The 10,976-nt window shown below is 38.0% G+C and overlaps 1 pseudogene; it reads right to left on the bottom strand.

Annotated features, from left to right (window-relative positions):
* Positions 1 to 274: 274 nt before the first annotated feature.
* LOC122145108 lies at positions 275 to 10,254 on the bottom strand (annotated as a pseudogene).
* Between the last annotated feature and the right edge of the window lie 722 nt (positions 10,255 to 10,976).

The raw sequence follows: 10,976 nt of genomic DNA, 5'->3' as shown, positions 1-10,976 counted from the left end.
TTACCACGCAGGTCGTTCCAAACCCATAAAGTCTTGTTCCTCTTCGAAACACCAATTTAGATATTTGGGATGAAAACCAGGAGGCCAACCAGGTTTTCATCCAAAATATCTTAAATCGTGTTTCGAAGACGAACATAGCTTTTACGGGTTTGGAACGACAATGGCGGGTAAGGATTAATGAACAAATTTCATTTTGGGGTGAAGTATCCCGGTAAGACACAACAATGATGAGTATATGTGAGGAACAAATACAAAAGAATAACCCAAACAAGAGTTTGTTGTCAAGTGCTGTTTACTTCAGCTCATCAATAGCTTTTACAACAATAGCAAATACTTCATCCACCGGCAGCTCAGAGTTAATCTGGAGGAGGAGAGAGAAATCAGTCAGTAAAGGAACAATGTTTGAGTCAATCATATTTCAGTCAGCGTTTCTGCTCACCTTCCTAACGATGCCACGCGTCTCATAGTAAGCGATGACGGGCTCAGTGGCTTTGTAATAGAGATCCAGACGCTTCTTAATGGTCTCCTCGTTGTCGTCGGAGCGGCCGCTGGTCTGTCCACGCTTCATCCAGCCTCTGCACATGGTCTCGGCTTTTAGCGTCGATGTACAGCAGCAGAGCTGGAGCACCGATCTGAAAGAGGGAAGAGAGAGACGTCATGCTCAATCTGAACAACTTTGAATGGAGTTTATGAGTTTGGGAAACTCATTATGTGTGTGCTTGTATGTACGGGTCATGTGTGGTGTTGTTGCTTTACCTTCTTCTCAAACTCCTCTCCCTGTTTGACCCTCACGAGGGTATCCGTCGATCAGGTTAGCCCTTTGAGACATCAGCCTTGGCGATCATGGCGTCTTTGATCATGTCCAGAACTGTGTCCTGCAGAAAGCAGAGCAGCGTCTCAGTGTGGCAGAGTTCATTTAGTGACATCAGTCCTGAGAAATGCTTTATCCAGCATGCGAAGGGCGACTGGACTGAACCAGAGGCACGAGTTCCCCCCTTCTGCATGAATGGCCTGCAAGCTGTTTGCCCCTCTCTGAACCAGATGCCACCTCCGCACGCAGCAGGTCCCCTGAGGACAGGTGAGTTAGCCATAATTTCCACGATCTTCTCACACTGAGTGCCTTTTCCTGAGCCGGGGCCGCCTGACATAAAAACACTGGTCAGATCCTAATATAATATTGCTTTGATTTGATTTCAGCAAGCAGCATGATGTGAACTATTAACATGTGTTAATGATTTTAAAAGAAGTCATCTGTATGATTTATGACTGATCATGTGACACTGAAGGCTGGAGCAATGATGCCGAAAGTTCAGGTCTGATCACAGCAATAAATAAAAATTTAACATGTATTCAAATACTGTAGAAAACAGTTGTTTTAAATTGTAATAATATTTCACAATTTTTTTGGCGGGGGGAGGGGCTGATCTGGTTTCATAACACATTTCCCTCCAACACTGCTTATGATTAGAGTTTACATTCACAAAAACATGCCTCATTTTGATGAATGATTGTTAGGAGTTACACTGTTGAACTGTGAAATATTAAAAGGCAATTCAACTTACCCACCACAAAGACGATCTTAGCATCTTTAATTTTATCTGTGACACAATAAAACATTCAAATCAGTCCAAATGTAACATGTGAATCAACAGAGGCTGTGTTATTATATGAAAGCACTGCTCATGAACTCTCTGAGATCTTTCAGTGCTATCTGACTCTCTTGGATTCTGAAATCTGATCTGTCTTCAGCGCAGTGACTGCTGATTTACTCAAGCAGCCTAACCCCATTTCTGATCGCAGACTTTCTGCTTCACACTGATTCTGCGCTTTCCTTCAGTTACTCCTGAATGCTTGAGGTCACAATGGCAACTGTTGTCAACATCATTCAGGTTCAGCTTCATCAAATAGGTTTGATCCTGAACCACTGATGGCACTTTTTTAGTCATTTATTTATTTATTGTCATTTATAAAAATTTTAATTATTTATCATTTATTTATTTATTATTTTAAAATTGAGTTGTATTTGTAGGTTATTTTGTTTCTCTTTCACATTCGCAGCGAGCAGGGAATGTTCTCACAACTTGAGGTTTTTGGGTTTTTTTTAAGTTATATAAATGTCAGGACAAAATGATCTTAAAGTAATGTTAATGGAACATCCTTCTAGCATTATAAATATTTTATATACATTTTCATAATGCTTAGAGAAAATGTTTTTAAAACAACATTCTCAAAACATCCTTTTTTTTATAATGATGCTGTAACGATTTTAGAACTTTTTTCTTTTTTAATCTATCTATCTATCGTAGTCTTTAAATAACATTCTAAAACTTTTAGAAACATTCTAGAAAACATTTATTTTGGGTGAAAATAAAATTAGCAGAATGTTTAAGAAACATTTTAGTCAGCTTTAAATAACGCTCTAATTACATTTTAACGTTAGAATATTAAAAACAAATGTTTAAATAATGTTATATTTTGTGAAAATAAAGTTAGCAGATCGTTGTATGAAACGCTTTTGTAACGTTTAAAAAACATTATAATCACGACAAGAAAATTGGACGTTTCAACAGTTTAGAAACATGTCAAAACAACGTTCCTACAACATTTTTGTTTTGTTTTTTAACCTAAATGTGTTATCTGAATTAACACTGTTGGTCTAATTGAAATGTGCTGTATACTGTACATACAGTAAAGAACCTCTTGCAGTACAGCGAGTGTCCACATGAGGTCATCAGAGACCATCAAATGATGATGATGACTGATGAAGACATTCAGTTGTCTCATCTCGACTGTCACTGTTTATTTGCTCTTCAGTTCTCCGTATTTGTGTTTGTCATTGAGTCTAATTCTCACAGCGATCCAGTGACAGTCCCGTGTGTGAGTGTGTGTAAAGGTCAGAGCTGCTGTTCGTCTCAATCTGTCTGGAGTCCCTCTTTAGGAGGCCCATGTTTGTAAGCCCTCATTGTGTTTCATCACACGTCCTGCACCAGTCTGCTTTAACAACCACTTACTGAGCGCAGTGGCAGTTTCATCTCAGGTGGGCTCCATAAAATAATTATACATCTCATGAACAGTCACATGTAAAAAAAAAATTAAATATTATAGATGGAATAAAATTCTCACCTGCCATGGTTGTCTGTTATGTGAGAGGTTATCCTGTAAGAGCAATAAAAGACAAAGATTAGTCCAGATAAAGAGTTGAAAGTCTTGTGGATTTGAAGTCTGTCACTTATTCATTCTCATCTGATCTCTTGTTAACAGATCACAAAGTTCACAATCATTTCTGATGTGACCAAGATGAGCAGATTCCAAATTAATTCTGAGGAGAAATGTTGCACAAAGCATTGGTGTTTCCCAACAGAGTCCCGTAACATTGTCACACACTGACCCAGCAACACTTTATACATTACACCTATCTCTCTCTCTCTCTCTCTCTCTTTCTCTCTCTTTCTCACACACACACACACACACGCGCGCGCGCGCGCACACACACACACACACTGTGTACATTTCTGACTCATCTTTATCTATTTACCCTTCTGCCTGTGTCATTGTTTCATTGTCTGCCACCACCCTATGTGAAGTCAAATATTTCCTACTGTCTGAACTGAACATTTACCAAGAGTGAGGCAAATAAATTTTGCTCCAGATATGAATTTATGAATCTGCGTTTACTTATCATAGTAAAGTTTACTTATCATGAGGTCAACTTGTAATATAAGGCCGCAGTGTCTCTTACACGCATTTAATTTTTCACGACCATTGCCCTCTTATCTATATGATCCTTACAAATAAAAGAGCTGTTTTATGCTGCGGTGCCTTTAAAGCTATAATAAATCGGCCCCTCTAGCAGTTAAAAATAAAACTGCATGCGTTTGGCGGGAGAACATTGCTTTGGTTGTGCTTCGGCTCTGTTTCTCTGCGCGGACGCAGAACAGATGGACATATTAGTAAGTTGGGCTAATGGTCACATTTGTTAGCATTAGTTAATGAATGAGCCATTATGAAGTAACAGTGCTGCTGCATGCTAACATAAACTGTTGATGTTATGCATCTACTGTACATTATAGCCTAACCTATCAAGTCCAGGATGCAGCTACTGTAAAATGTGCACAAATGAGTGAGAACTGACACTGAAGTCTGATGATGTTCTGTACAAATAAACTTATACATATACATACGTAACCTTTGATGACCAGCTGACCTTCAAAGACCACATTGCAAAGACTGCCCGATCTTGCAGGTTTGCATTGCACAACATCAGAAAGAACAGGCCCTTTCTAACAGAGCATGCGGCACAACTTCTTGTCCAGGCCCTTGTCATTTCTAGGCTGGACTACTGCAATTCTCTTCAGGCTGGACTTCCATCAAGCACAATCAAACCTCTACAAATGATTCAGAATGCAGCGGCACGACTGGTCTTCAACGAGCCCAAAAGAGCACATGTTACACCTCTCTTTATCTCCTTGCACTGGCTACCGGTTGCGGCTCGCATCAAGTTCAAGACATTGATTCTTGCATATAGAACAGCCACAGGCCTAGCACCCACCTGCTTCCACTCACTACTACGTATCTACATCCCCTCCAGAAGTCTGAGATCCGCTAGTGAGCGACGCCTCGTGGTACCATCACAGAGATGCTCAAAATCACTTTCCAGAACATTCTCGTTCACCATTCCTGGCTGGTGGAATGATCTTCCCACCCCATCCAGAATGCGGAATCCCTGACAGTTTTCAAGCGACAGCTGAAAACTCATCTCTTTCAAAGCTACTTGACTTTATCATAAAAAAAAAAATTAAAAAAAATTAAAAATGTCTTTCTCTTTATTTATTCCTTCTCTTTCTAGCTTGTACTTATTTGAAAAATGTCTGAAACTTAGTATTACAAGCACTTCCTGTGTCTGTCTGCCTCTTTAAGAAGAATCTCTTTAATGTACAGTATGCCCCAATTGTAAGTCGCTTTGGATAAAAGCATCTGCAAAATGACTAAATGTAAATCTATATTGCCTGCTTCTAGCTACCTTTTCAGTGTGTCCCGTAAAGGGAATGAGTGCGCAAGTATAACCCTCAACAATCTAGTCCCCACCACTTTTTAAGACAATGCCAATGTGGAGTAGTTTGTCCCAAATCTTGCTCATGCAATACCCCTCTACACACTCAAAAGTATGTACTTAGCATCCAAACTGGGATGCAGGAATAGTGTAGCATTTTTCAGCTCAGGTCAGAATGAAATGATCAGGGATTCCTCAGCTGCTTCACACAGACAGGAACAGCATTAGCTTTCACAAATTTCACCACATTATCACCAGCGCTTCTGCTGAGCAGTGCAAATGCATTCATGTGTTGATGTTTATCTGTTCACAACCCCTTATTTTTAGTCTAGTTTCAGTAAATGCTATTTTTTAGACGTTTTGAAAGCTGCAGTATGTTACTGTGTTGCATATGTACTGTACTATAATAATCTCAAAAAGAAGAAACTTTTCACATGTGTAAATCTAACTGTCCATGCAATCTTCTGAAATATTTTTCATTGTGCATCAGATGAAAGCTTTTTTTGCCAAAAAAAAATGCAGTTGTGAAGAACATTATTAAAACCCTGCAGCCAATGACTCTATTAGAGACATCAATCTACCCATCTTTACATCAAAAACTAGATTCAGAGGCACTATGAGAGGGTTATGAACACATAAACGAGCTGACATTCCTCACAGCTGTCATACCTCAACACAAAACCAGAAGAGGAACCCACTGCTTATAGACGTATAGAGCCATTACTGCCTGACACTGTAAACGGTATAAAGTTAACTGGAATTCAAAACTCTCAAACACTTATTTATTTACATATATGTATACCATCAGTTATTGCTGCAGAGGTATTTTTTATTTATTTTTTGGTCTCAAGTTGTAATTAGTTTCACATGTGACGTGTGTTTATGAGAATAATTCATATACTTAATCACAACCATGGCTTGCATAAACCGCAGTAGACTGCAGCCTAACAGCTGAGCATGTTCTCTGCGTTGTTAACTGTATGAAACAGCTCTGTCAGTCGTTCTGTTGAAATGTAGAGGTTAGTGACACTCCGATGACACACCCACCACAATGACTGAGTCTCCAGACAGGATTCATAAAGCATTAAGACTAAACACTACAGCAGAAAGAGAGAGAGGGAAGCTTATAAAGAGTGTGTCTTACTGTTCTGGAGTTCTGCTGTCAGGCTGAAACACTCCGTCTTGGAGCGTCTGGATGGTAAGTGTAAACAGATCCCTTGTTCTTGTGACGGCACATCTGGTCATGTGACCCGCAGTGCCTCGCATGCAAATGGTGTGTTCTCAAAGACTGGTCCTGCTGTTCTGTGCTATAGCTGCAATGCTATTTTAAAAGAGCAATGCTATAGTAAGTTCTCCTAATGAAGATGAAGCTTTGAGAGCAGATTGTCTTGTGTGAATGACTGTAAGAGATCTCTGCTCACTGTTGAAGCATTTGCTATGTCTTTAAGCTAACTGTGTCTGAGGTTTTACAGACAGTGTTTTAAATAGTAAGGGTTACTCAAACAAAGGTGACTATATCCATTATTAGATGTTTTTGACTTGACCTTTAGCCCCAAAACATTTTAAATGCAACAGAATTGGCACAAATCTACTTATATTTTTAGTATTACAAATATTTCTAATATTTTTGATACATATATTCTAATAATTTTATGCATAAGGAAATGTATATGGCTGTAGTAACTGAACCTACATGAAACTTGAGCTGAAGTAACAAGTCTGGTCATGTTTCCTTTCAAATATGGAACTGTGAGAACATTACGAGGTTTAAAATTATGAAATAATGCACAAGCATGCCACTCCTATTTCCTCTAATGTTGACTTGGTCAAGCCAGCATAATAACTATGGAACGCAAGGCACATTAAAGGTATTCCAAGATTCATATTATAGGGTTCAAAATCTTACAGACTGATTTGTATTTTTCACATATAGTCAAACACTGCTGAGTTTTGGAACTATTTGCACTTCATGTGTCTTTACCGATCAGAAAACTAAGCATTTAGGAAAAGACAGACTGAAACGCATTGCAACCGAATCACTTAAAGTGTTTCAGGAAGTAGTTTCAGACACATTCCTGGCCAAGTGTACATCTGTTTGTTTAAGATAAAAAATAAAAAAAAATGCACTCCTCCCAAAATTGGAAGTGCAGCACATGTCTAAGTTTTTGTGAAGTGAACTCCACTGACACACTGCAAGTATTGTGTAATGCACTGATCTGTTCTCCAGTTGGCTGGTTTATATGTGGGTGACCCTGAGCCACTGTAAATGTCACCCAAAGGCCTGAATCAGCACCGGACACTTCAGCACTGCCTGTCCGGCCTATTATGGTGATTTTGTAGCCTCTCTGGCATGTGAGACAGTTGTTCTTGGCACTAACTGTGAAGGGGGTTTGTATGGTCTACATGTGTGTAATGTACTATATGATGCTGATAAATTGATTATGGCAGAGTTTCAAGAGCACGTGAAGCAAACACAGGTCCAGCAGCTCTCGCTCTCTGCAACTACATGTCTTATTTCTACTGACGTGAAGTGTCTATATGGAAAGCATTAGCTGAGAATCATAGCAGGTTTAATGGCTTGTGTTCATGCTTGTATTATTTACAGTTCAGCCTTATAAACTGCAGTACAGTTTGTGACTCATTCTCAGCAAATGCTGCCATTTCTGTCCCGATGACTTGCTTCTTGTGTAATTAATGGCTTACTCATCTCTTATTATTTGATAGACTGGAAAATTTGAGTGATGTTTAGAAATAAAGCATTCATTTTGTGTTTAAATGTTAGTTTAAACACAAAATGACTATAACTTTATCTGCTTTTCAAGAATTTAGCAAGCTGGAGCATATGACTAAATTACAACGGACTGCTTTTCATAAGACCTTCTGACTATACAAAGATGAAACTTTATGATAATTTGCGTTTACCATTCAAGACTCAAAATTACTCAGATAATAATAAGACATAAGCTCAAAAACAAAACAAAAATAAACAATACAATTATACATAATTATAGGTTATTATAGCAAACTAAAAATAAACATATCAATAAAATTATACATGTTTAATTATAGGTTATAAGTTTATATATATATATATATATATATATTTACAATTTATATATTTATTTTTACCTGCTTGCGGCCAATGCAACAGTTCTTGTTTACATTTAGTTTAACTTGCTGTGCTAAAATAATCATTTTAATCTAGTTAAACTTGAATGATACTATATGTGTGTGTGTGTGTGTGTGTGTGTGTGTGTGTGTGTGTGTGTGTGTGTGTGTGTGTTTGGTGTGTGTGTTGACTCCCTGTAAACTCCCATTTGTCATTTTGGCAGAAAACAATGTTGCCATGACCACTCAAAAATTAGTTCTACAGGTGCAATAAGGTGTAACTGTGTGCATCAGTCAGCAAAATGAATCAAAAGTTAGAAAGGTTTGGAAGGACTTTGATTATGTAATACTTTGGTAATGTAACACTTTTTATTTGGGGGGGGGGGGGTTACTAGACACCGTAACTCTACAGAGCTTCATGTCAAAAGTCCTTGACGAGAAGGCACAAATGCAGCCTGAGGTGCACAGAGCTGTTTGTAATATTTTTCTATTAAAAGCTGGTGTAAATATGAGCTAGATAGCTCAGCAGACAGCTGCTCACAGCTTCCCATAAGCAGCCACAAATGAAACCTTCATCTTCTGTATGCAATGCATTTTAACACAGATTTAAGTGATGCCATTAAACTTTGTGCATTCCTGTAATATTTTCAAATAGACACTTTTTTTTACTCTTTTAATGTATTATCAGTGTAGTGCAACCCAGTTGCTGCAAAATTTCACAAACCAAAAAAAAAAAAAAAAAAACAACAAAAAAAAAATCACAAATAAAACAATAAAAAAAAAATAAAACTTTTAACAATTACAAAGAAATGGCAAGTAACACAATGAGTTAAACATGAAATGTTTAAATAGAGAGACTGAAATAGTATTTTCTTGTAAAATGTACTTCAATCATATTTGAAAAATGCACTGCTTTTTTGAAATTAATAGAAAAATGATCAAACTAATAAATCTCTTTATTATATTTATTTTTTTTTAATATATAAAAGTTGTATTAATTACATTATAATAATTTATTATATAATTATTATATAATTGTAAATATAACTTTTTTAAGCTGTACTGCCACAAATTTGGGTTGCAAGAAAGGGTTGCAAAAATGGCAATAGTCACATATAAAAGAAAATATAAATAACATAATAAAATATAATATTCTACTTAATGTGCTTTCAAGCCCTATTTTGTATCCTGTTCAGGAAAAGATTATTTTTAGGAATATGGGATCCCAGCAAGTGTCTCCAGACTAGATTAAATGTCACGTATGACCTTATAAATCAGTCATCAAAATTTAGAACTACCAGCATGTCTCTTAATGGACTAAGGGTCATGTGACACATCTGTGGACACCTTGTGCTCAGTTTCTGGTGACACTGACACGAGGGAAACCTCGATCCCATCCTATCATGTAGTTTCATGACCCTCCTGTCCACCAAACCGGTCATGAGGAGACGCTAAAAAAAGACGTTCCTCTACAGCTACAGCTGCTGTCCGCCACAAAACCAGAGCCATGACCGCTTCACATTCCCAATCCTGACCGGAAAACCGCATTTCTGCTGTTGCCATAGTAACGGAGCTGCTGTAGCTTTAAGAGAGGAGAGCGGCTCTGTTTGACCTAAATGAGGCCGTGTTTACAATGAAGAACATGCACCTGATTCCATCAGTGTTTATTCTTGAACATGAGATCAGAACTGCATTGAGCAGCTCATGAGAAAAAACACACAGTGGCTGCAAAATGATGAAACAACACACATGCATCTGCACGTTTGTCCATTTGACATTGCAGCTGTCAAAACACATTCTCAAGCTGCTTCACACTGATCAGCCTGTGAACAGCAAGACCTTAAAGAGCTTAACACACTCTCTCTCTCTCTCTCTCTCTCTCATGCACACACATACACACATGATAAGGCATTTCCGTGCTGCATTATTGCACTTTCTCTCAGTGTACTGACCTGTCTGTCTCTCTGTGTGTGTTCTCTCTGTGGTCCAGTGAAGGCTGAGCGTCTCCGGCTCCTGTCTGTGTGAGTGACCCGCTGCACGGCAGCCCTCCCTCTGCTCACCGCCTCTTTATATAGCACCACACGACTCTGGCTGACGCAGTGCACACTGGGAAGACAGAGGGCTGCTGGGAGGGAGTGCAGGAATGTAGCAGATGGATCAGAGCTCATGATTGGTTGCTTCTCTCTTCTTCACATTTCAGGATAAAGGTTCAGCATTCTGACCATTTTCACATGCAATATCATGTAGCCTCAGTGTCTGAAGTAATTATCAGCCATGATTTTTGTCTGAACTCTTATGGCAAGTTGAACTGGACAAGGATAGTCCTTTTGATAATACTTCACTGTTTGTACTGTATATTTGAGCAAATGTTATTCAGAGTATGCATATAGCATGTGTATTTATATAAATATTCATTTAATATCTATACATTTCAATAAGTATGTCATATTATTAGATTAATGTTTATTGCAATGTTTGTGTGAAAACATTGCACTTTTTAAAAGGATCATGAAATGCAGTTTTAGATTTTTAGATTCAAGTTTGTCAAGGTTAGTTTATAAATGCAGATTTTTGCACCAAAAAAAAGGTCCAATATTTGTAAAGAATTATGATTTTCTATCTTCATTTTCACTGTCTGTGAAGAAAACTCGATTTGAAGGGCATTTCCTATTGTAGAAATGGAAATAAACTCCCACTGCTATGACTGGTGTCAGGTTATACACAATGCTGAAGACATGAATTAGTGATCCCAAGCAGGTATTTACTGAACAGGTGGTTAAACTGAGAAAGGCAGGTAAATAATGGCAATAAAAACTGT

Source organism: Cyprinus carpio, chromosome A5, assembly GCF_018340385.1.
Source record: "Cyprinus carpio isolate SPL01 chromosome A5, ASM1834038v1, whole genome shotgun sequence".
Lineage (NCBI taxonomy): Eukaryota > Metazoa > Chordata > Actinopteri > Cypriniformes > Cyprinidae > Cyprinus > Cyprinus carpio.
The sequence above is the reverse complement of the archived record's forward strand: the minus strand, read 5'-3'. Positions and strand labels throughout refer to the sequence as shown.